Here is a 27531-nt window from a genome sequence, read left to right as displayed (position 1 = left end):
ACTTCAGAAGTCTGCTTTGGTGCCAGCCACTCCTATGTGCTTGTGTCTGGCTATGGTCTTGATCCCTCAGCACTTATGTAAGTATTTCTTTTGGCTTCAGGATTTGACCTTGTTCTTGTACTTTATACCTCTAGCTTTGTCTTGATCCGAGGATTTTGTTAAAAGTTAATGATGGAGAATGCCGTAATGGTGAAAGCTGACAAATATGACTGATAGCTCAGTCATTTCTTCTTTTTGGATTCTAAACTCCACTCATACTGTTTGCATAACAGCACCAGTTCTAATTGTTCATGCAGCTGTGCTTAGAAGTTGTTAATCTTTTTTGTTTTTTAGAAAGTATGTTATGGCTCTTTGGCATAGTTCTGATCAGTCAGTTCAGACAGTGACTTCAGTGAGGGGTATTCTAGCACACCAGGATATTGGCAATTCCTATTAGGTTCCTGCTCCGTTTGCTAACCTACCATTTTTACATATTATGTGTCACACCCAGAGATTTCAAGGCTTTCCCTTGGTACACTGCTGCTGGCTTTCCCATGCATCAGACAAACTTGCTATTCCCTGGGACCTGCTGGAGGAGGGCAGTTCATTCAACCTGATAGCTGGCAAGAGGGAAGAGTGGAATTGTAACAAGTACACCTAAAAATCCCTGACTTCTGCCCCCCGACACGCTTTTTTTGTTTTTGTTTTTTTTGCTGTGAAGTATGAACATTTGGGCTTGATCTAGATCCTAGGAAGCTGGGGGATTAATCAAGAAGAAATGTAATGTTGTAACTACAATGGTTAGGTTGTTATGTAAGAAGCCATGCATCCAGGAAAGAGGGATTGTTGCGAAAGAAGAAATCATAAGATTTTTTTTCCACTGTGGGTTACTGCCCATTTCCCCCATGCTGTTGCTTTTTACAGAAGAAAGACAGGAAGTTAAGTAACAGTTGTTGTGATTTAATGATGGTTGAGCAGAAAAGGAGAAATACACATAATACAATAAAGATAAAACATTCTTGCAACATTCTCTTTGCTCTCAAGCACTTTCTTCTAATGTTTTCCTCTTGCGATCTTTAATTTAAATTGAATTTCATGATTCTGCATTAAACCACAATGGGTTCAGCTCCTGTTGCTTCCAGATTCAAGTTCAGAGTGAATATCACCTCTCGTGCTTTTCTCAGATTTGGGGTCTCCAGAAACATGCAAAGACCAAGGATAGTAACCACAGACACAATCACAAGTACAAAGTCTTACCTCTACTATAAGTTTTATGAAAGCAATAAGTGAAGTTACAGTTACCCATGCATCTATAAATCCTAAAAAATCCCTTGCAATGGCTAATACTATAGTTATACTCACATCTCCAAAAATGTTCTAGGGTCTGATGGATTTCTCAACTGGGGTAATTGATACAGGAGTGGATCCTACTGGGGTTTCCTGTGGGTCTTCCCCCTGTAACCCAACTATGCTATCTCCTTTATCCTATTGTTATGGCTACACCTTACGCATATGCATGAGGGTTTCAACTTTCTTTTCCTTATCTGTACTTCCACATCCCATGACTATTGGGGTGCTCCATTTGTTTCTTAGGTCCCCTTATTTTCACTAACAAAATATATACATGGTAACCTGCAGACAAAGCAGGGCATCCTATGATGTTATAATCAGGTGTCTCTGTGGTCTTGGACAGGACATTGTGGTCTGTTTTTCCAGACGGTTCTCTATTGGCACATTCTTCCCAGTAATCTTGTAACCTTACTGGCACAGTGTTATTCCTAGGTCACCAACTCACGTCAAGCGTTCTGAAAGCCTATGGCCTTGTAAGGGTAAGCTAAAATCTTACAGGCCTGAGCCTGTAAGCCTGGCATTAGAGCCGGACTTCACCTTATATACCTAATACACAATCGTCACTCCTAAATGCTTGTCAGTCTTATATTTCTGTAATCCTACAATTTAAATCTATTTAGCATGCATTCATTATGTATGAAATAGCATAAGGGTTGACCATAAGACTAAATAATGATAAACTGATGATCAAATGAACGTCTTGGCTATACTCTGTTACACTTCTGTGTTGCAGATCAGGTTCTGAGAAATTGTCTCATTCACAGTTCTGTATTTGTTAACTACAGGAATCTGAATATGGGTGTGAAATTGAAACTAGGCATAGTAAATAGGGTTGTGTGTTTCTCTTTATGTGAACCTAGCTCTCAGTGAGTGGGGAAACGCACCTTAAGATCTCATTCCACAAACATTTATCACATGTGATTAGTCCATAAATTCTCATCCCTTTCATGTTTTTTCCAAAACAAACAATATTAAAAGGTCTGATCCTGAGGGGTACTGAACAACTTAAACTCCTGTTGGCTTTAATGAGAGCTGAAGGTCCACAACACCTCTCAGGATCAGGCCCTGCACTTGAATAATGCTTATTTTACAGTAACTGTTTTCTATACATATTTTTATTACTCAGCCTGTAAATCCTAGATTTATATTTAGATGGTGTAAGGATAATTGGGGTTGGGGATGAATACTTAAACACCAGTTTTGAACCCAAACTAAAATATCAATGCAAAATAAATCTGGCTTGGCTGTGAAATGACAGCAACATATCTTGTATATCACACCATGCTCTTTATCGGCTCACAGATTGTATCGATTAGTTCACTTGTATGTCTGCCTGCTGCATGTTAATAAATGTACTGAACTAAAATACTGGTTTGATGTAATAAGGCCTTGATTCAATTCAGTGTGTGCTTAAATACCACAGACTTCAATGTTGAGCACATGTGTAAGTGTTTGCTGAATCAGTGCATCAGTGTATAGTAACAGACTATTTATATACCTGTGTTATTGGAGCTCTACCCCACTTACCTGTATTAAACTCTTGTATATTCTGTGTACCTGCTTACCTGTCCTATCCTGTAACTATTCCTTTGAATTACAAATAAATGGTTGCTTAAAAAAGAAAAGAAACCTTCTTCTGTATACTTCAGCTTGGGAATTATATTTGTGGAGTAAATACATGTTGTTAAAAATGTATTCTAAAAAGAGCTCTTCCCTTTGTATTAAGGAATAAGCATTCCAGGATTTTCCATTACATTTTTATTGAAAGAATAAATACAGAAGTTATGTTAAAATGTAATAAAGGAATCTTGATACAATTTATCCAGTAAATTCAAGGGAAAGGTCTTGAACAATCTTTTTCTGATAGATACACACTTTTCCTCACAATGTGAGTTAAGAATAGCATGTTAGCTTTAAAAGGACAGTATCACAAAATTTTGGTTTTCTATAAAAACATGTTTAACAGAAATTAATTGTACTCTGAAAGAAAACTGGTGTGGCTATAAATTTGAATAGTAATATGAGAATGATTATGATCAAGAATTAATGAAACCGTTTCCTAGGTTATGGGACTAATCTTATCTAAATAAGAAATTGACTTGGCACATGCTGTTCATGCCATTGGTGATGAGCTGCTTATTCTCAGAAAGCAGAGTTGCTTTGGATTTGCATCATGATTACAGCACACGTCACCAAGCATTGGACTGGCATGAGCAAGGTTTTCAGAACAGGTTGGGTACATGCCAGATAAATGCAAATCCAACACTCTGGCATGATAAAATTAGGCTTCAGAGTCAGTGGTAGAATTGTGTGGCGCTGGGTTTCAGAGTTACTTTCATTATATACATGGTATTTTAAATGGTTGGATGTCAAAATCTTGTATCTGCAATTTAATTCCAGCGTGGTAAAATCACTGGGCCATTCATGGGGGCGTGATGGGAAAAATCACTATTCAAAGTCTGGTCTGTTTTCTGTCAGATTTCTCAGGTATTTATTTTACTGATCTGCAAATTGTGTACGACTGACTATCTAGATTTGACTGAATATTATGCAGTAGTGGAGAATCTTGTATTGCCAAATACCTAGCTGAAGAAGTTAGCAAGTGTTCAAGCCCTTGTGCTTAAGTTTGAATTTATTATTGTAGGGTCACTTTTTTATAGAAGCCAAGAACAGGTATTTTGACTTCATATCATAGGTCTGAATGTGACCCCATGCCTTCAAGTGTGTGGGTTTTATGCTGCGTATTCTAAAGTTAAAACATTACCAGCTTCATGGATTTGGCGGGTCTCCAACCTGGAGAGAGCCCCTGAGGCTCATTAAGCATTAAGATTTAAGTTCAAGTGAGGACATTTGAAACAATTTTGTATCAAGCCACAGTTTAGTCTTTTCAAGTTTTATTACCTTGCCACAATGAGACCCTTTTTAAATAGTGCAACTTGGGTGGGGGAGTCATAAGTAAAATAAACTATAAAAGCTCAGTTGCATAATGGGGTGTGTATGTGGTGGAAATACAGCAATTGAAGGGTGTGCTTTATTACAACCAGAATACTCTGCCCTAAAATGTGGGTGTAATGTCATGTAGAGCAGACTATATGGCACTTTGGTCTTTTCAGTACATTTTGATGACTGCCGCAGCTTGCTCTGTCATACTGATCCATTCAAGCTAATTTGTTTATGTGCAAAGCAAAGTGATCCAATGAAAGATATAAGGAGTATGTTATGGAAATATTTTTTGATTCATGCTTTGCATAGCAGTAAGCATTGTTAATTAACCACTGTAAAACAAGACATGAACGGTTCTGTGATGTCCTTAAATTTGTACATTGCTTCAGTATATAGTGTTAGCCTTTGCACAGGTTGTCCATATGGCCAGTTGCTTCTGTGCCTTCTCTAATGAACCCCACTCTGATGGGTTTAGTCACAAAGACCCCCTTGGGACTGTCACCTGGTGTGCTGAAGCTACCTCTGAGCCTGTTTTCCCTGCCAGCTTGGGATTCCAGAACCCTGCCTTGTTGAGCCAGACATACTAGCCTGCTGCAACACAGACCCAGGGTTTGGTCCACACCCCCAACGCTGCAGACTTAACTGAAAACAGCTCAGCAGGTTACCAGTCTTCAGCACCCAAACACCCAGTTCCCAATGGGATCTAAACCCCAAATAAATGTGTTTTACTCTGTATAAAGCGTATACAGGGTAAATTCATAAATTGTCCACCCTCTATAACACTGATAGAGAGATGCACAGCTGTTTGCTCCCCCAGGGATTAAACTTTCTCTGGGTTTATTAATAAACAAAAGTGATTTTATTAAGTATAAAAAGTAGGATTTACATGGTTTCAAGTAATAACAGGCAGAACAAAGTAAGTCACCAAACAAAATAAAGCAAAAACACAGAAGTATAAGCCTAATACATTAAGAAACTGATTACAGATAATATCTCACCCTCAGAGATGTTCCAATAAGCTTCTTTCACAGACTAGACTGCTTCCTAGTCTGGGCCCAATCCTTTCCCCTGGTACAGTCCTTGTTAGTTCCAGCAGGCATCTCAGGGGGTAAGCAGGGGTCTTCTCATGACTGGCAGCCGCCTTTGTCCTGCTCCACCCCCTTTTATAGCTTTAGCACAAGGCAGGAATCTTTTTATCTCTCTGGGTCCCCATCCCTCCTCCTAAATGGAAAAGTACCAGATTTAAGATGGATTCCAGTATCATGTGGCCATGTTACAGGAAGGTTTTAAAGTAACTAAGGCCATTTACAACTGATTGTTTCTAGAGCACCCTTAATGGCCTTCACTTAATGTTTTACATTGGCAATATAAATTTATATCTTCTTCTAACTTCAGATATAGAAATACTTGCAAACAAATAGGATGAACACATTCAGATAAGCTTTGTAATGATACAAGAGACCTTTTGCAAAAAGCATATTCCTATTACCAGATTCACATTCATAAGCATATTTTTCATAAAGCTTATGGAGTGCAACATCAGCCCTTCTCTCCCCCCCCCCCCCCCCAACACACATGGTACAGCCTCCCTGCGCTCCTTTGAAAGGACCTGGCTTGTCTATATTTAAGTCCTCTAAGGCCTTATCTGTCTGTCTCCTGCAATTCAGACTACAAGGATGTGAATAGCCATGTGCACCAAAGTGCTGTATTGTAACTCTCCATGTGGATGCTGCAGGCACAAACCAAAAGATTCTTAGTTTGCATTAGTGTAGTCCCGGTTAGAAGACTATGTTAATGAAAACTAGGAACCTTTTGGTTTGCACTTGCAGCATCCACTCAGGGGAGTTACGGTGCAGCACTTCGATGCACACTGCTATTCATGCTCCGATCTGCAGGGCAAGATTCACTTCTGCCATTCTACTTAGGATATGTTTACACTGTGTGAAGGTATTAATGCTAACAGGGGTATGCCTACCCCTGCTAGCATTAATATACTTAGCAAGGGTAACCATAGTAGTATAGACAGAGGAATGGGCTAGCGACCAGAGTACGTACCTAGGCTCCTTGGTGGGCTTGTGCTCTGGTTGCTAGTCCATATTGAAGATCTTGCTGCCATATCTACATAACAATTGTTACCTGTGCTAGCTAGATTAAAGTGACCACAAGTATGCCCTTAGGCTATGTCTACACTTGGAGCACAGGGTGTGATTCCCAGCCTTAGTAGACTTAATTGTACTTGCTGTCATTGAGCTAGCTCACTAAAAATAGTGAGGGAAGCTGCAGTGACATGGGCAGCGGGGATCAGCAGCACATGCTAGCCTCTAGTACAAACCCACCTGGACCCCGTGGGTACGTGCTTGGGGCCACTAGCCCATGCCACCACTTGTAACTGCTGTGCTACTGTGGCTGCCCTACTATTCGTAGTGTGCTAGCTCAATGTGAGCTAGCGTGAATGTATCTACATAGCTGGGAATCTCGCCTCCACCTCCAAGTGTAGATATAGCTTCACTGTATCTAGCTGTCTTGGATTTTTTTTAAACAAAATGCTGTTGTCTCCCCTGTGAAATTTTGAGGTCCACTCAGACCAGTAAGGGGCTCTGTCATCACCTGCCCTGTAACTTTGGGGCCTTTGTGTTGTGCAGCTGTGGTTCAGATCCCTAATGCCAGTAGCTTGCCCACAAGCATAAGGTCTGACCCTGACGAGTCTAGTTATTCTTTGCAGGGTGATACCAACAACCCTTCCACACTCAAGTCTCCCCAAATGCATACTCCCCAAGCTCTTAATTACCAGACCCTTGTAACTCCTCTGATTCATTACCCTCAAAGGCATGAAACAGGCCCGCCTTGTAATCAGCTCACTTCTCACTTTGGTGCATGCGCACAGACACCATACAGCTCATACACCAGAGACCTGCTTGAGATAAAAAAAACAAAATTTAATAGAAAACCCCCCAATTCAAAGATCAAGTAGTAAGGGGAAAGTAAATGTATACAAGTTACACAGAAAATGATGCAACCTGAGGCTTCAACTTTATTAAAATCCCTTTTTCTAATAAGAATTACCTATTGCCATAAAACAGTTTCCCAGTATACCCCCTAGCTATAGGACAGCATTCATGGACAGCCTCCCACCTCCACGCTGTCCCCCAAATTCTGGATGATTTTCAGGTCACCCTTCCATTTTAAAAGATCTTGCAGGGTGTTTTTCACCCCCAGTGGCTATAAATATTCAAAAAGGGGAAAACTCCCTCCTTTCTTAGGGTATGTCTCCATAGCAATTAAAAACCCATGGCTGGCGCATGCCAGCTGATTCAGGTTTGTGGGGCTTGGGCTGCGGGGCTGTTTCATTGTGGTGTAAATGTTTAAGCTTGGACTTGAGCCCAGGTTCTAGTATCCTGCGAGATGGGAGGGTCCCAGAGGTCAGGATGCAGACTGAGTCTGAACATTTACACTGCAGTGAAACAGCCCCACAGCCTGAGCCCCTCTGGCATGGGCCAGCCTCGGGTGTCTAATTGCAGTATAGACATACCCTTAGTTTTCAAAGACTGGGATTTTCTTTTCAGTTTCAAGCTGTTCCCATTTGCTTTGCTGGTGCCTCGTTATTTCCTGGGCTGGACAGTGGCTAGGTGCTTGAACCCAGTCTGTGGTTGGGGAGAGAGCTCCTCCCTGCCTGATTGCTTCAGTATCACCTCACAACAGGGCGGTGAAGTTATACCACAGTTACACTTGCAATTTTCTGTATATACACACACACAAATACATTCAGAACCATAACGTGTATACATATCTCATGATTGTTAAGGTCCGTATAATACAAATGTTCATAAAAGACCTTAATATACTTTTACAGTAAAATAACATGGTATGCAATCAGTTGGTTTAATAGCTTTTTTGATGGGAGAGTGGGTGGTTTAAAACTTCTGTCACATCCCTTTATCCTAACTCCTGGTGACCCATGGATTATGAGCTCCTCAGGGTAGTGATTACTGATTAAATCCAGTCGTTCTTGAATGTCTGAAAAGCATCTCATACATCGTGGGTATATGATATAAACCATCTATGACCATACAGAAATAACTAATAATAATACTGAAAAGTTCATTAGGAATCATTGTGGAATGTTTTCTCAAATATACTTTAGAACTTCCCCTAATTTTTCCAGACTTGAAGAAATCTCATCATCTTATTGTCCTTATCTAAACATTCTTCATGTTCACATCCCGGTCTATGATTGCTGACCTGCCTCACGTTTTAAACGTGTTTTTTTTAACCAGTTTACTGGTGTTTGAGGATTGCTATCCTAACTGACACCCAAAATATCCACTAATTGACCGAACATATACTAATAACTTTGGCCAGGGTGCCCAGATAACAGAATAGATGCTTCATAGTTAGAAAATAATTCAATAAAACTAATTGTAATAATTAAAGAATAATAAAGTATCACCTACTTGAAAATATTTCATGATGATTTAGGATTTTCTTGTGCTCTTGAACGTTAAATGCTCTGTTCCCTCTAGTTGGCTTCATCAGTCCCTTCCTAGATGCAGAAATATTGTCTATCCATTGTTTTTGTTTAAACAAACCATTCTGTTGGATACGTACATTTCAGCTTGGACTCATTTGTGAATCAGACCTTATTCCAACCTTTTCCTGAGGTTTATTTTCCATAAACCCCTTTCCGGCTCACTTTCTCCTAGAAGCAATGTGTTTTTGGAGGGTGGGATTGGCAGCCATTCTGAGGAGAATGAGGCTTAGCTAACACTTTGACTAGAATTGCATATACAATCTTCCCAGTGTTTTCCACCAGATCACTTGTTAGCTGTTATCTTAAATGCCCTCTCTTCCTGGCAGAAGTTTTCCAGATTCGTAACTAGACCTAAACAAATCTGATGGGTCTCGTAGGTTAGATACCAGCCCCTTTTTTGCTTTTAGGGATCTTGATCCTGCATCTTTTAGCTTCCCGGGACTACCTGGTGGAGCTACTGACCCTTCCCAAAGCCATCAAGGCCTTCAGGAAAGTAACAAAGTGACCTGATACTTCCATAGAACAGGAGGAGTACAAGACCTTTCCACTCCTGCTGCAGTTGGCTTCTTTGCTGAGTTAAGGTTTCCCTAGCTTCTGTGCTAAGTCTTATGGCACTTCGTTTATCTGACAGCTATTAAAGAACCCAGGGTGGTTGTCCAGCCACATGAGCGAGCAAGTGAGGCATAGTGATGGGAGCACAAGTCACACGGAAGATAGCAAAGGTACTGGTAAATAGAGAATAAAGGGCAGAGGGATTCTAGGGATGTATGAACTGCATCCGTGTATGTATGTATTTGTAGATGTTCTACCCACTAGCAGTTAGCCCACAAGAATCCTGGCTAGGACCATGAACCCATGTGAGATTCGGTCAGTTCAGTGTTCAGAGCCCTGCATTCTCCTTTGCGTGATGGTCCTCCTGCGAATTCCACACATGGGTATGCATGTGCCTGAGTCAAGGTTTTTAGTATGCAGACGGTTGATCCCCACATGTGCAGCTGTTTTCCTTGTGCTCTGAACTGAGGGTGTAAGGGGTGGTGCAGACTGGTGCCTCTCTAGTTCCTTTGTACCACCGCATGGCCTGAGTCAGAATCTTCTGTGTTCGTAGTGTCTTCCTTTGACTGTTTCAGTCTTCAAATATATTATAAATAGTTTTATTCTTTTAGTTTTAAATACTACTGGTACAACCAGCCACCAAAAGATCCAGGCTGCAACTTCCCCAGAACTACACCCTGGGACAACTGTGCCAAATAATTTGACCTCCTAAGGGAAAATGTTCTTCTCCTTCACCACGCTCCAATTTAGAATTTGAAATTTATCAGGCCCTTCTACATAAATATGACTTCTCTACTTACGCAAAGTTGTTGGATTTTGAGCACAGGCTCCCTCAGGAAGGCAGAGTACAGTTTCTATCCTTAATTGATGAAAGCAAATGAGTAGCCAAAACCTCTATCCAGGCTGCAATAGATGCGGTGGACATTGCATCCAGAGGGATGGTTACAGTCATTGTCATGAGGAGAGATTCCTGGTTTCAAACCTCAGATTTCCCTAGAGAGGTGCGTGGTACTACTCAAGACCAGCACAGTTAAGCTGTTCAGTGAAAAGTCAGATGAATCTCTCTACTTTCTCAAGGAGAGGACAATGCTTCGCTCTAAGTATCTATACCCTCCCCCTAAAAAGCATCACAAGCAGGGGTACAGAGCAAGACCACCTCCTCAATGATTTTACTATCCATGTTCCCAGGAGCCACCATGCAAAAGACAGAGGGTATCTGATATCTGCTGCCACACCTCACTAACCCATAGCCAAAGAACTTCTTTTGATGGGACCATGGAGACTTGCACTCCTTTATTGATGTCCCATAATCCTGCCCCTCAATGTTTTGGAGGCTGCCTTACCCACATTGCCCACAACTGGAGGGCTTTAACAACACAGAAATGGGTACTGGCAATTGCTCACTATGACTATTTGAGTTTGTCAACCCCTTCCCACAAATGCCTTTTCCGATTCCTTTTCAGGGGCCAATCTCCTGAATGAATTCTGCATCAAGAAATGGACTCCCTTCACAACCAGAAAGCCATAGAGTTCCTCTGCAACATCAAGGGAAAGGATTCTACTCCCCATTCTGTTTAGTCCTCATAAAGAATGGGGATGGAAACCAATTCCTGACCTTCACTGACTAAATATATGAATTCATAAATTAAAATTTCACATGGTCACATTGGCATCAAGAATTCTCTCTGGAAGAGGGCACATTGTTTGCCGCTCTTAACAGGAAATATATATACTTTTCACATAAACATTCACCCATCCCACAGACGGTTTCTCCTTGGTCAAGACTGTTACCAATTCAGAGTCCTTCCATTTGGGCTAGCTACAACACACAGGGTCTTTACACAAGTCTTTTCAGCTGGGTAGCAGCCTGGATGAGAAGAAAGAGGTTTACTGTCTTTCCACACCTCAATGACTGATTTCTGATGGGCAGATCATAAAAGGAAGTCCAGCTGGCAATCCAATTCCTGCTCCATGTACTACCCTCTCTGGGAATCTGTGTCAACCACTTTGACCCCCCACAATATCCACACTCTTCATAGGAGCAACCTTGGATTCATCTACAGCAAGAGTCAGTCTGCCTATCGAGAGTCACCCTTAGGGTATGTCTACACTACGAAATTAGGTCGAATTTATAGAAGTCGGTTTTTTAGAAATCGGTTTTATATATTCGAGTGTGTGTGTCCCCACAGAAAATGCTCTAAGTGCATTAAGTGCATTAACTCGGCGGAGCGCTTCCACAGTACCGTGGCAAGCGTCGACTTCCGGAGCGTTGCACTGTGGGTAGCTATCCCACAGTTCCCGCAGTCTCCACTGCCCATTGGAATTCTGGGTTGAGATCCCAATGCCTGATGGGGCTAAAACATTGTCGCGGGTGGTTCTGGGTACATATCGTCAGCCCCCCGTTCTCTCCCCCCCCCCCCGTGAAAGCAAGGGCAGACAATCATTTCGCGCCTTTTTTCCTGAGTTACCTGTGCAGACGCCGTACCACGGCAAGCATGGAGCCCGCTCAGGTAACCGTCACCCTATGTCTCCTGGGTGCTGGCAGACGCGGTACGGCATTGCTACACAGTAGCAGCAACCCCTTGCCTTGTGGCAGCAGACGGTACAGTACGACTGGTAGCCGTCATCGTCATGTCTGAGGTGCTCCTGGTCGCCTCCGTGAGGTCGATCAGGAGCGCCTGGGCAGACATGGGCGCAGGGACTAAATTTGGAGTGACTTGAGCAGGTCATTCTCTTTAGTCCTGCAGTCAGTCCTATTGAACCGTCTTATGGTGAGCGGGCAGGTGATACGGACTGCTAGCACTCGTACTGTACCATCTTCTGCCGAGCAGCCATGAGATGTGGATGGCATGCAGTCCTTCTGCACCGTCTGCTGCCAGCCAAAGATGTAAAAGATAGATGGAGTGGATCAAAACAAGAAATAGACCAGATTTGTTTTGTACTCATTTGCTTCCCCCCCTCCCCTGTCTAGGGGACTCATTCTTCTAGATCACACTGCAGTCACTCACAGAGAAGGTGCAGCGAGGTAAATCTAGCCATGTATCAATCAGAGGCCAGGCTAACCTTCTTGTTCCAATAAGGACAATAACTTAGGTGCACCATTTCTTATTGGAACCCTCCGTGAAGTCCTGCCTGAAATACTCCTTGATGTAAAGCCACCCCCTTTGTTGATTTTAGCTCCCTGAAGCCAACCCTGTAAGCACCCCTCCCAGCGTCAGAGCAATGGCAAACAATCGGGCATCTGAGAGTGCTGTCCAGAGCAGTCACAATGGAGCACTCTGATGGGGCTAAAACATTGTCGCGGGTGCTTCTGGGTACGTGTCGTCAGGCCCCCGTTCCCTCCCTCCCTCCGTGAAAGCAAGGGCAGACAATCATTTCGCGCCTTTTTTCCTGAGTTACCTGTGCAGACGCCATACCACGGCAAGCATGGAGCCAGCTCAGGTAACCGTCACCCTATGTCTCCTGGGTGCTGGCAGACGCGGTACGGCTTTGCTGCACAGTAGCAGCAACCCATTGCCTTCTGGCAGCAGACGGTGCAATACGACTGGTAGTCGTCCTCGTCGTGTCCGAGGTGCTCCTGGCCACGTCGGCTGGGAGCGCCTGGGCAGACATGGGCGCAGGGACTACATTTGGAGTGACTTGACCAGGTCATTCTCTTTAGTCCTGCAGTCAGTTCTATTGAACCGTCTTATGGTGAGCAGGCAGGCGATACGGACTGCTAGCAGTCGTACTGTACCATCTTCTGCCAGGCAGGCAAGAGATGAGGATTGCTAGCAGTCGTATTGTACCATCTTCTGCCAGGCAGGCAAGAGATGAAGATGGCTAGCAGTCGTACTGTACCATCTTCTGCCGAGCAGCCATGAGATGTGGATGGCATGCAGTCCTTCTGCACCGTCTGCTGCCAGCCAAAGATGTAAAAGATAGATGGAGTGGGTCAGAACAAGAAATAGACCAGATTTGTTTTGTACTCATTTGCCTCCTCCCCTGTCTAGATCACACTGCAGTCACTCACAGAGAAGGTGCAGCGAGGTAAATCTAGCCATGTATCAATCAGAGGCCAGGCTAACCTCCTTGTTCCAATAACAACGATAACTTAGGTGCACCATTTCTTATTGGAACCCTCCGTGCAGTCCTGCCTGAAATACTCCTTGATGTACAGGCACCCCCTTTGTTGATTTTAGCTCCCTGAAGCCAACCCTGTAAGCCGTGTCGTCAGTCGCCCCTCCCTCCGTCAGAGCAACGGCAGACAATCGTTCCGCGCCTTTTTTCTGTGCGGACGCCATACCAAGGCAAGCATGGAGGCCGCTCAGCTCACTTTGGCAATTAGGAGCACATTAACCACCACACACATTATCCAGCAGTATATGCAGCACCAGAACATGGCAACGCGATACCGGGCGAGGAGGCGACGTCAGCGCGGTCCCGTGAGTGATCAGGACATGGACACAGATTTCTCTGAAAGCATGGGCCCTGACAATGCATGCATCATGGTGCTAATGGGGCAGGTTCATGCTGTGGAACGCCGATTCTGGGCTCGGGAAACAAGCACAGACTGGTGGGACCGCATAGTGTTGCAGGTCTGGGACGATTCCCAGTGGCTACGAAACTTTCGCATGCGTAAGGGCACTTTCATGGAACTTTGTGACTTGCTTTCCCCTGCCCTGAAGCGCATGAATACCAAGATGAGAGCAGCCCTCACAGTTGAGAAGCGAGTGGCGATAGCCCTGTGGAAGCTTGCAACGCCAGACAGCTACCGGTCAGTTGGGAATCAATTTGGAGTGGGCAAATCTACTGTGGGGGCTGCTGTGATGCAAGTAGCCCACGCAATCAAAGATCTGCTGATATCAAGGGTAGTGACCCTGGGAAATGTGCAGGTCATAGTGGATGGCTTTGCTGCAATGGGATTCCCTAACTGTGGTGGGGCTATAGACGGAACCCATATCCCTATCTTGGCACCGGAGCACCAAGCCGCCGAGTACATAAACCGCAAGGGGTACTTTTCGATAGTGCTGCAAGCTCTGGTGGATCACAAGGGACGTTTCACCAACATCAACGTGGGGTGGCCGGAAAAGGTGCATGATGCTCGCATCTTCAGGAACTCTGGTTTGTTTCAAAAGCTGCAGGAAGGGAATTTATTCCCAGACCAGAAAATAACTGTTGGGGATGTTGAAATACCTATAGTTATCCTTGGGGACCCAGCCTACGCCTGAATGCCATGGCTCATGAAGCCGTACACAGGCAGCCTGGACAGTAGTCAGGAGCTGTTCAACTACAGGCTGAGCAAGTGCAGAATGGTGGTAGAATGTGCATTTGGACGTTTAAAGGCGCGCTGGCGCAGTTTACTGACTCGCTTAGACCTCAGCGAAACCAATATTCCCACTGTTATTATTGCTTGCTGTGTGCTCCACAATATCTGTGAGAGTAAGGGGGAGACGTTTATGGCGGGGTGGGAGGTTGAGGCAAATCGCCTGGCTGCTGGTTACGCGCAGCCAGACACCAGGGCGGTTAGAAGAGCACAGGAGGGCACGGTACGCATCAGAGAAGCTTTGAAAACCAGTTTCATGACTGGCCAGGCTACGGTGTGAAAGTTCTGTTTGTTTCTCCTTGATGAAACCCCCCGCCCCTTGGTTCACTCTACTTCCCTGTAAGCTAACCACCCTCCCCTCCTCCCTTTAATCACTGCTTGCAGAGGCAATAAAGTCATTGCTGCTTCACAGTCATGCATTCGTTATTCATTCATCACACAAATAGGGGGATGACTACCAAGGTAGCCCAGGAGGGGTGGTGGAGGAGGGAAGGAAAATGCCACACAGCACTTTAAGCACAGCACTTTAAAAGTTTACAACTTTAAAATTTATTGAATGACAGCCTTCTTTTTTTTGGGCAAACCTCTGTGGTGGAGTGGCTGGTTGGCCGGAGGCCCCCCCACCGCGTTCTTGGGCGTCTGGGTGTGGAGGCTATGGAACTTGGGGAGGAGGGCGGTTGGTTACAGAGGGGCAGCAGTGGCAGTCTGTGCTCCAGCTGCCTTTGCTGCAGCTCAACCATACACTGGAGCATACTGGTTTGGTCCTGCAGCAGCCTCAGCATTGAATCCTGCCTCCTCTCATCACGCTGCCGCCACCTTTGAGCTTCAGCCCTGTCTTCAGCCCGCCACTTACTCTCTTCAGCCCGCCACTTACTCTCTTCAGCCCGCCACCTCTCCTCCCGGTCATTTTGTGCTTTCCTGCACTCTGACATTATTTGCCTCCACGCATTCGTCTGTGCTCTGTCAGTGTGGGAGGACAGCATGAGCTCGGAGAACATTTCATCGCGAGTGCGTTTTTTTTTCTTTCTAAGCTTCACTAGCCTCTGGGAAGGAGAAGATCCTGTGATCATTGAAACACATGCAGCTGGTGGAGAAAAAAAAAGGGACAGCGGTATTTAAAAAGACACATTTTATAAAACAGTCGCTACAGTCTTTCAGGGTAAACCTTGCTGTTAACATTACATACATAGCACATGTGCTTTCGTTACAAGGTCGCATTTTGCCTCCTCCCACCGCGTGACTGCCCCCTCAACATTCTCCCCTCCCTGTGGCTAACAGCGGGGAACATTTCTGTTTAGCCACAGGCAAACAGCCCAGCAGGAATGGGCTCCTCTGAGTGTCCCCTGAAGAAAAGCACTCTATTTCAACCAGGTGACCATGAATTATATCTCACTCTCCTGAGGATAACACAGAGAGATAAAGAACGGATTTTGGTTGAATGCCAGCAAACATACACTGCAATGCTTTGTTCTACAGTGATTCCCGAGTACGTGTTACTGGCCTGGAGTGGTAAAGTGTCCTACCATGAAGGACGAAATAAGGCTGCCCTCCCCAGAAACCTTTTGCAAAGGCTTTAGGACTACATCTAGGAGAACCGCAAATGCCAGGGCAAAGTAATCCTTTCACATGCTTGCTTTTAAACCATGTATAGCATTTTAAAAGGTACACTCACCAGAGGTCCCTTCTCCGCCTGCTGGGTCCAGGAGGCAGCCTTGGGTGGGTTCGGGGGGTACTGGCTCCAGGTCTAGGGTGAGAAACAGTTCCTGGCTGTCGGGAAAACCGGTTTCTCCACTTGCTTGCTGTGAGCTATCTACAACCTCCTCCTCATCATCATCTTCTTCATCCCCAAAACCTACTTCCGTATTGCCTCCATCTCCATTGAAGGAGTCAAACAACACGGCTGGGGTAGTGGTGGCTGAACCCCCTAAAATGGCATGCAGCTCATCATAGAAGCGGCATGTTTTGGGCTCTGACCCAGAGCGGCTGTTCGCCTCTCTGGTTTTCTGGTAGGCTTGCCTCAGCTCCTTCAGTTTCACGCGGCACTGCTTCGGGTCCCTGTTATGGCCTCTGTCCTTCATGCCCTGGGAGATTTTCACAAAGGTTTTGGCATTTCGAAAACTGGAACGGAGTTCTGATAGCACGGATTCCTCTCCCCAAACAGCGATCAGATCCCGTACCTCCCGTTCAGTCCATGCTGGAGCTCTTTTGCGATTCTGGGACTCCATCATGGTCACCTGTGCTGATGAGCTCTGCATGGTCACCTGCAGCTTGCCACGCTGGCCAAACAGGAAATGAGATTCAAAAGTTCGCGGTTCTTTTCCTGTCTACCTGGCCAGTGCATCTGAGTTGAGAGCGCTGTCCAGAGCGGTCAGAATGGAGCACTCTGGGATAGCTCCCGAAGGCCAATACCATCGAATTGTGTCCACAGTACCCCAAATTCGAGCCGGCAACGTCGATTTAAGCGCTAATCCACTTGTCAGGGGTGGAGTAAGGAAATCGATTTTAAGAGCCCTTTAAGTCGAAATAAAGGGCTTCATTGTGTGGACGGGTGCAGGTTTAAATCGATTTAACGCTGCTAAATTCGACCTAAAGTCCTAGTGTAGACCAGGGCTTAGATTCTCATCTTGCTGTAGATGAGTCCAAGGTTCCCCTTAGACCTCAGACTTCAGTCAGAACCTGCCTTTCCCTCCTTGGCCTCATGCACACAAGTGGTGCCATTTGCCAGGCTCCATATCTGTTGTCTGCAAACCGGGCATCAATCCATGTACTCAACAGAAAAAAGTCAACATCAATGCCAATGTAACAATTCCAACCAAGATTCTGGCCTCTGTCGTCTGGTGGACAAAGCCGGAGAAAGTTTGAGTGGAGTGTCCTTTCTTCACACTTACACCCAAGGCAACTATCATTACTGATCCCTCCCTCTTAGGTGGTGAGCCCATATGGCCAATCATACTGCGCAAGGCACCTGGACCCCTCAGAGGTCCAGCATGCACTAGGAGCGGTCTGTTGGGCTGCAACACTTTCCTCCCACTCATCCGATCCCAGCATATCCAGAAAATGTTGGACAATATGACTTTCTGCTATAAAAACAGGCGGGGAAGGGGAGGGGGACAAAATCCCTCCCTCAGTGTGCAGACAACCAACTTTCAAAATTGGTATATCAGACATCAGGTAACCCTCTCAGTAGCATACTTCCCAAGTGTGCAGAACTCCTTAGTAGACAGTCTCAGACATTTTTCTGCAGATCATGAATGGGAGATTCATGATTCAGTCCTGAATAAGATATTCATCCAGCGGACAGTGCTGTCTTGGGATCTCTTTACCTCACAGGCAAACCTAGAACTTCCCCTTCACTATCCCAAAGGGAGATAGCTCAAAGGGAGATGGCCCTCTACTCCCGCAGCGGGACCACCTCAGGCATGCCTTCCCTCCATCCCATCAATACCACATGTCCTGTTAAAAAAAAATCAGTCACGGCAGGGCTCAAGTCCTCCTTATTTGCGCCCAACAGAATGAGAGTTCTGGTTCACTGATAAATTGAGACTTTCAGTCTGTTTTCCCGCCAACATCTCACTTCTGGACTTGCTAATGCAACACAATGGCACCTTCAGGCACCTCAACCTGAGACCTCTGCTCTCAAGGCCTGGTATTTGCATGGCTATCAGATGTAGAATGTTTGTTCCAGGGCGGTTCAATACATTTTCAACCAAAGTAGGAATCTACCAGGAGATGCTATTCAGCTAAGTGGAAGCATCTCCCCTCTTGGGAATAATCCTCCAGTTATCTCCAGAGTCCACTTGTATCTCTGTTATTCTAGAATATCTACTAATCCTTAAGACATCAGGTCTCTCTCTTAGTTCCTTATGGATTCATTCAGCAATAATTGGTGTTTTTCATCCCCCTGTCAATAACCACAATATCATGCTGGTCTGTACTGCACCTCATGGCCTTGGTTCAAATCATGACAGGAACAACTGCACAGCTGCAGGCCAATGGACATGGATTACTAAAAATCTCTGGACACAGCAACATGGTGAGTATGCATACCCATGTGTGGAATACAGGTCGGGACCAAACATCTCTAAGAACTTCCAGTTACAGATAAGTAACCTCAATTTTTACCATCAGGTTCTGAAAGAATTTGCTTTTTCTTTGATCTGTTGTGTCTAGACCCATTTTATCTCGCCTATTTTAGCATTTTGTTTACAGAACCTGGTTGTAATTTTTCAGACATTAAATTCTCTCTCCTTTTGGTCACCTTTCCTCAGAGTTGTTGATCATATTAAGTCTTCCTATGTGTCTTAAAACAAAATAAATATTCTCCAGCTCCTGTGTCTACTTGGGCCCAGAGCTCATTAATGCGTAACTTTCTAATTAACATCAAATATGTTCAATTATGGGGGCACTCAAATTGTTGTATATTTTAAAAACAGTTTCATCGTTAATGTACATGCAGTGTATACATTTACCATATGTGTAGCATGATACTCTGAATTAAAATATGAGAGGTATTGGATTTTTTGTCCTTTTTTTGATCTGCTCACAAATTTTATTCATTTAACCTGTTTTTGCTGGGGTTACTAATAGCAGGACAGACAACTGAAGCTTACTAAAGTTTAAAAGCCTACTATAAATCCCACCCCCATGATCACTCCAAAATCATCTGAACAATCAGGGCTAGAAATACCTGCTGTAACCTGTTGGAGAGTTGTGAATAGTATTTTACAGTTTGTTTCCAACCATGGTTGGAAATACCACAGACAATGTGTATATTGATCTAGTCCAGCGAGTCTCAAACTGTGGGTCATGACCCCATTTTAATGGGATTGCCAGCGCTGACTTTGACTTGCTGGGGCCCAAGCCTGAGGGCTTCAGCCCTGGGTAGCAGGGATAGGGTTGCCTGGGGCTGAAGCCCTTGGGCTTTGGCCCCCTCTGGCCTGGGGCAGTGGGGCTTTGGCTTTGCCCTCCTCCCGCCGCGCCCCCCAGGGTGGCGGGGCTTGGGCAGGCTCAGGCTTTGGTCCCCCCCCTCCTGGAGTCCTGTAGTAACTTTTGTTGTCAGAAGGGAGTTGGACAGGGCCATCCTTAGGATTTATGGGGCCCTACACAGTGCCCGATGGCAGCCTGGGCTGGGGAAAGACGAGGCTGCAAAGGATACCGAGCCGCCTGGCCCACCTCACGGTGCTGGCGAGTCACAGTTCCTTGCAGACTCCCCCGCACTCTCTCCCTCATGGAGAATGCACGGCACTGACACATTCGGCTCTGTGAATACAGCCCCTGCCTAAGGAGATTGCAGCACACACTGGGTGTGTAGGAGCTGACCTGCTCTTATGTGCAGTCATGGGCGGTGGGTGAAGCTGCCACTTGGGGAGGCTAGCTCCCCCACCCACCTCTTCTGCCTGTGGCCCCATGCATACTCCACTCCTGCTCTGCCCCGGCCCTGCCCCACTCTGCCCAGGCCTTGCCCTCTCCCCACTGTCTCCCTCCTCTCTTCCCTCCCCCACCCTCCTCACCCCCTTCCAGCCAAATCCCTGAACCTAAATGAAGCAAATGACATTTGAAAACAAAAAACAAAAAAACTCTTCTGCAATTTCTTTCTAAAGAAAATGGAGCATGTTTTCCACTGCATGTCAGATGGGTGAAGACTGGACATGCAGAAGGTACCTAATTAAAAGCACTAAATTTGGGAATAAAATGCCAGTCACAGGTTTTTGATATGCCTGAAGTTTGAGAGATTTACTTGCAAAAACTTTGTAGTAAGAGCAAGTCAGCTGTCCTGCTGAATACAACATTAAATATTATGGAATACATGATGCAGCTCTTCTGTTTTATATTAATCAGTATTTCTAAGCTGATTTTGTACGTTAAATGTACTCTTAAGCCTTCATAAAGTAATCATTCCAGATTACTACATATTTAACTCACTGAAACAAAGACATTATTTTAAATTAATGAGTCAGAGGTTTAGTGTGTTCATAACAATGTTCATTGCTTTTAGAAAAAGGGAACACTAATTTACTTTGTGTGATCTCCCTAACAATAGACATGTTTATGAAATTTCACCAACTTTGAAAACATATTTTTTAAAGATTTTAGGCATAACAGAGATTTTATATCTTACTAGGTACTAATTTTGCTGGAGGCTTCTCTTAAAACTAGTTCATCAGATAGAAGTAAAGAAAGGGAAACTCTTTGTCCAGCTATCTGGAAGGAAAGGGGTGTTGTCCCTTTAAGGGCTCTCTTCAACGGGGGAGGAGGTGAGGGGAGAAAGGGATGGACAGAAAGGACAAGACTACTTTGGAAGCAAGTTTTTTTTTTTTTTTTTACTATAGTAATTAAAATTAAAATGTGTATTTTAGATAAGGGTGGTCTTTTGAAGGATTTATTTAAAAAACTATATCTGAAGATCCAAGCATTTTAGGCTAAATATGATTGTGCATCTAAAAATCTATGCAAGGATTTTTTAGAGTTGTGATTTTATAATTTTCACCAACTCACTAATGAAATATTTTTAAAGCAAATTTTAAACTAAGGTCCTGTAGACTAACATGTTCTGAGTAAATATTACAATAATGTACAACTTTTTGTCAGTAAATTCAGAAACTGACAGTATATACCTAGGGGTTGGCAAATGCCTGTTAAATGGCTTCATTACCACTGAGGGTTACCAAAAGAAACTACACCATTTGCTCAAGATACTCCCTGAAAAAGCACAAGAACAAATCCGCACAGACACACCCCTGGAACCCCAACCTGGGGTATTCTGTCTGCTACCCAAGATCCATAAACCTGGAAATCCTGGGCGCCCCATCATCTCAGGCATTGGCATCCTGACAGCAGGATTGTCTGGCTATGTAGACTCCCTCCTCAGGCCCTACGCTACCAGCACTCCCAGCTATCTTCGAGACACCACTGACTTCCTGAGGAAACTACAATCCATCGGTGATCTTCCTGAAAACACCGTTCTGGCCACTATGGATGGAGAAGCCCTCTACACCAACATTCCACACAAAGATGGACTACAAGCCGTCAGGAACAGTATCCCCAATAATGTCACGGCAAACCTGGTGGCTGAACTTTGTGACTTTGTCCTCACCCATAACTATTTCACATTTGGGGACAACGTATACCTTCAAATCAGCGGCACTGCTATGGGTACCCACATGGCTCCACAGTATGCCAATGTTTTTATGGCTGACTTAGAACAACGCTTCCTCAGCTCTCGTCCCCTAATGCCCCTACTCTACTTGCGATACATTGATGAAGTCATCATCATCTGGACCCATGTAAAAGAAGCCCTTGAGGAATTCCACCATGATTTCCACAATTTCCATCCCACCATCAACCTCAGCCTGGACAAGTCCACACAAGAGATCCACTTCTTGGACACTATGGTGCTAATAAGTGGTTGTCACATAAACACCACGCTAAACCAGAAACCTACTGACCGCTATTCCTACCTATATGCCTCCAGCTTTCATCCAGACCACACCACACAATCCATTGTCTACAGCCAAGCTCTACTATACAACCACATTTGCTCCAACCCCTCAGACAGAGACAGACACCTACAAGATCTCTATCAAGCATTCTTACAACTATAATACCCACCTGCTGAAGTGAAGAAACAGATTGACAGAGCCAGAAGAGTACACAGAAGGCGCCTACCACAGGACAGGCCCAAGAAAGAAAATAACAGAATGCCACGAGCCATCACCTTCAGCCCCCAACTAAAACCCCTCCAACGCATCATCAAGGATCTACAACCTATCCTGAAGGATGACCCATCACTCACAGATCTTGGGAGACAGGCCAGTCCTTGCCTACAGACAGCCCCCCAACCTGAAGCAAATACTCACCAGCAACCACACAACAGAACCACTAACCCAGGAACCTATCCTTGCAACAAAGCCCGTTGCCAACTGTGTCCACATATTTATTCAGGGGACACCATCATAGGGCCTAATCACATCAGCCACACTATCAGAGGCTCGTTCACCTGCACAGCTACCAATGTGTTATATGCCATCATGTGCCAGCAATGCCCCTCTGCCATGTACATTGGTCAAACTGGACAGTCTCTACGTAAAAGAATAAATGGACACAAATCAGACGTCAAGAATTATAACCTTCAAAAACCAGTCGGAGAATACTTCAATCTCTTTGGTCACTCTGTTATAGACCTAAAAGTTGCAATTCTTCAACAAAAAAAACCTTCAAAACCAAACTCCAACGAGAGACTGCTGAATTGGAATTCATTTGCAAACTGGATTCAATTAACTTAGGCTTGAATAGAGACTGGGAGTGGATGGGTCATTACACAAAGTAAAACTATTTCCCTCCCTCCCCCCCCCCACTGTTCCTCAGACGTTCTTGTCAACTGCTGGAAATGGCCCACCTTGATTATCACTACAAAAGGTTCTCCCCCCCCCGCTCTCCTGCTGGTAATAGCTCACCTTAAGTGATCACTCTAGTTACAGTGTGTATGGTAACACCCATTGTTTCATGTTCTCTTTGTATATAAATCTCCCCACTGTATTTTCCACTGAATGCATCCGATGAAGTGAGCTGTAGCTCACGAATGCTTATGCTCAAATAAATCTGTTAGTCTCTAAGGTGCCACAAATACTCCTTTTCTTATTACCACTTGAATGGCTCTTTAACAGTTTCAGTGTTGTGCTAATAGGTCTGGCAGGCTAGAGGCTTTCACTTTTAAGTTACTATGTCCGATGAAGTGAGCTGTAGCTCACAAAAGCTTATGCTCAAATTCTTTACTCTCTAAGGTGCCACAAGTACTCCTTTTCTATTTGTAGATCCCCTCTGGAGGAAGACTCACCAAGCTGCAGCAGCCAGCTATGGTAGGAGCCTGCAGGAAGGGTCAGAATAGGGATAGGAAGACCTGGGAGGATGGACACTAAGGGCATGGCTACACTAGAAACTTCAAAGCACTGCCGCGGGAGCGCTTTGAAGTGTGAGTGTGGTTGCGTGCGAGCTCTCAGCGCTCCTGGTAATCCACCTCCACGAGGAGATTAGCTCGGAGTGCTGGGAGCGCGGCTCCCAGCACTCTGAACCTGTCCACACTAGCGCTTTAAAGCACTCAGACTTGCTGTGCACAGGGGGGTGATTTTTCACACTCCTGAGCCAGCAAGTTAGAGAGCTATAAAATGTAAGTGTAGACAAGCCCTTTAAGGCCCAGTGGTGCCCCAAATTTTCAGGTGCCCTATGCAGCTGCCTATGCCTAAGGACGGCCCTAGGGTCGTGGTGCAATGGAGTTTGAGAACCCCTGATCTATTCTGTCCTACTGTCAGCACATTGCTTGTTTCTTCAGAGTATTTTCCAGAGCTTCTAATGGAATCATAAACCATAAATTTAGTTTTAGAGATTTCATTTGGTGCACTAAAAATATCTAAGCAGTGTTCCTTAAACTTCTAAATTTTACCGACTAATGCAAATAATGAATGATTTCAAAAGAATGTGAATTTATTTTTTAATCTGGTGTAAAATGTTTTAGGCACTGTAATAGTTCAGCAATCGGTGCAATGTAAGAACTTAGACAAATAGAAGGGGACTTAAATATGAAAAATTAACTCCACCTCCCCCACAAAACCGGTCAACCAAAAGGAGGGGAGGGGAGAAAAAACAAAAACAAAAAAAAGTGCTATGTGTGGTTTTTGCTATAAAATGGAATTACAGTCTGTGGTTCATGGTAATTATTAGTGGTATAAAAAGGTTCTTTCTTTCCAGCAGCATAGAAGAATGTACATTTCTAACCGCAATTAGTCTGCTTTAACCTTTAATCAATTTGCTGGGCAGAATGATATCCAAACTATTTCTTATTGATTCAAATATTGATGGGGACTCCAAGGGTCAGAGACTTCTTTTCACTTACTTTCTTGTATTTTTACAAACCACATTTTCTCCCCTGCACCCTTAAAATAAATGCATTTTTTGGCCACAGATGTCTTTATTTTAAACATACCATGAAAGCAAACAAAGCAAGTTATTTTCCTACTGTTTTTGGCGGGAGTGGCCCAGAGGTTGGGAGGAAGCAGTGGGGCCTTATTGGAACTTTCTTCTTCAGTATGGTTTAGGGGTGACTGACTAGGTTAGGGGATGGGTCGTGGTAATCGTTTGGCAGGCAACCCAGGTAAAGGGACAGTGGGGAGTTGAAAGAGTGTGGGTGAAGGGGCCAGGAACAAGGAGAGTTGGAGAGCCAAAAAGGAGCAGCTGATGCCAGTCTGCTCTGGCCTTGTAGGGGTGGAGTACTCCTTAAATGCTCTGGCTCTTTATTTACATACTACTAGGGGCTCGAACTTAAATGAGACTACTCCTGATATATGATGCTACTCACTGTGAGTCAAGGAATCAGAATCTCGCCCTTTCATGAATACATGCTGTTGCACATATAAATTAGGGTTGCCCCATCCCCTGCCCCACCTTTTCCCCCAAAGGCCCCACTCCTGCTCCACCTCTTCCCCCAAGGCCCCGCCTCTGTCACTCGCTCCTCTCCCCTCTCTGTTTTCCTATAGGGTTGCTACCTCTGAGGTACATTTGCCCACACATCCTAGGGTTAATAAGCACAATTGCCCACGCATGGGATTTTCATTTATAGACACTCATTTGAAATTCTCCATTTTTACACACACACACACCCCCCACACAGGTTTGCTTCATTAGCACACCCATTCTGGGGAGCAGGGGAAGGGAGCTCCCTCTTTTGCACATACAGCTATGATAAAAGGGAGGATTCCCCCTACATTTACACAGGTACTGAGATTGGGGGAGAGACTCCCCTTATTTGCACTAGTACCTGAAAGAAGAAGGTCCCACCTACTTGTACCCACACAGTGGGAGTTTTGAAGGAAGAGAAACAGATGCTCCCCCTTCTGGAGCACACCCACCTGAGAGAGAAGAGGGGAGCACCCCCCAAATTGTTGCATACCTACCTGGTTCCCATGCTCCACCAAACTCCAGACTGAGAAACTTTCCGAATTTTTCCCATTTTGGCAGTCAGGAGTGGGTAGGGCAGCTGCAGGCTGTGATTGGCTGGGCGGGCTTGGTGCCGGGCTGTGATTGGCTGGGCTCTGTCCCCATCTTCAAGAGGGTGGTGAGCATTTGCTGGGTAATGGTGTCTCGGTGGGTTAAATTCAAATGAGCAGCGAGCGGTTTCCACGGATCAAAAAACCGGACATCAGGGCTTGTCAAATGGCACCCAGACACACAAGCTGAAACCCAAACTGTCTGGGTGAAAACCGGACGGGTGGCAATCCTAATATAAATAGGTGTAGTTTCATCTCAGCATGTGTTTGAGAAATCGTCAAGAGCACTTGGGGCAGATGAGTTTTGGTGGCTAGAGAGGTCTGTTGTGGTGCTGATACACCCCGTCACCCTTTGGGGGCAGGGGAGAGGTGCATTACAGCCCTGCTGTTGAGTCTGTAGAGCTGCACCCAGTCTTGAGGCTGCATGGCCCTGGGACCTTAGTCAGTAGCCTGGCTCTTGCTACCGGCACTGTGATCTAGCAGCCAGAGTTAGTAGTCTGGCCCTTGCTACCAGGGTAGTGCAGCCTAGCAGCCAGAGTCAGCAATACAGCCCTTGCTACCAGGGCGATGTGGCCTAGTGGCCAGAGTCAGCAATATGGCCCTTGCTATCAGAATGGTGCAGCCTAGCAGCCAGAGTTAATAGTGCTGGTGAGCTAGGCCACCACCACGGGGTGGGCGGTGTCCAGGATAGGGGGATCTGGGCCTGCCCTCTCCACCGGGTCCCAAACTAGGGCCCTGTCGGTGGCAGGGTTGCCCACTAGCCGCTCGGCAGGGAGCCTACCGAAACATGCTGAACCTGTCTATGGTTCTACAACCGCTTCCCCACAAAGTTTCTCTGAGTTGCTTCCTACCCGATTCTCTGTAGTTTGCCATCTCTGGGTCTTCACAGTCTCGCCCCTCTCTGTGGCGAACTGAGCCTGTGTGTTGGGGCCTGTCTCTGGCTGGCTGGCTGGCTGGCTGGCCTCCGCGTCCTGGACTGCAGGTGATCCTCCTTGAGGAGCCACCTCCTTCTTCCCTGGCAGTCAGCCCAGACTGAGCTGCTCTGCTGTCTTTTGTATCCTTCTCAAGCTGGAGCATGCCCAGCAGAGCTGAGGGGGGGTGGCCTCCTCAGCCCAGAGAGAAGGCTTAACCCCTGCCGCACCAGTGCCAAGGTGATGCACCCTGTCACGAGGTCCCATTAATGTTCATCCAACCTTGACAGTTAAATGTAGAACAAATGAGTAGAATATCACTATTTACAGCATATAGTCAGTCTGGAATTCACTGCCACAGGAAGCCAACGAGACAAATTGTACTGTGATTGAATTTTAAAAAGGGGTGGATAAATTTATGAACAGTAATGACACTTGTTTCTGTTCAAGATCAGACAACAAAGTCAGTAGTTAAAGCTTGTGTTTTTGGGAGTAAATTGATTGCCCATGTGTGTATTGGGAAGGAATTTGTTGCTTCTATGTTCTACATTGTACAACTGGATAACTTTATAACACTGTTATGCGGCAAATTAAAATATTGGGCAAATTTCTAGTCGTTTTCCAACATAAAGCGCATGACACATTTCACAGTACTATTTTACAGGAAGCTGGGGGCTACTTTTATGGAACAAGAAAAAGATGAAGAATCTCTAATTATTTGCAAATGTCTTGACTACTTTCACTTGGACTAATTACACTTTTAAAACCATAATTAGATGTTTAGTTTTGCACTTTATTTCCAGCATTGTATGGACTGAATGAAGCTGCCTATATTCTGAATACATGAAATGTCAACTTTCTTTGTTTTTTTTCCCCCCAGTTTTTAGACCAATGCAGCCTGTTTCTATTGAACGTTTCTATTGAACA

General features: G+C 45.0%; 1 protein-coding gene and 1 long non-coding RNA gene across 9 annotated transcripts in view; one reads left to right on the top strand and one right to left on the bottom strand.

Annotated features, from left to right (window-relative positions):
• The window catches only part of LIMCH1 (LIM and calponin homology domains 1), a 318197-nt gene that overhangs the window by 126537 nt on the left and 164129 nt on the right, over positions 1-27531 (top strand). The gene's annotated exons all lie outside the window — the stretch shown is intronic.
• LOC142071780 (uncharacterized) lies at positions 5154-26637 on the bottom strand. Its single transcript, XR_012667974.1, has 3 exons — positions 26545-26637; positions 7091-7183; positions 5154-5493 (listed from the first exon to the last, which is right to left on the bottom strand). It is a non-coding gene; the product is annotated as an uncharacterized LOC142071780 (long non-coding RNA).

The sequence above is a fragment of the Caretta caretta genome, chromosome 4 (assembly GCF_965140235.1).
Source record: "Caretta caretta isolate rCarCar2 chromosome 4, rCarCar1.hap1, whole genome shotgun sequence".
In the NCBI taxonomy this organism is placed as follows: Eukaryota; Metazoa; Chordata; order Testudines; family Cheloniidae; genus Caretta; species Caretta caretta.
Note: the sequence above shows the minus strand (reverse complement) of the source record. Positions and strands in the feature narration are given on the sequence as shown.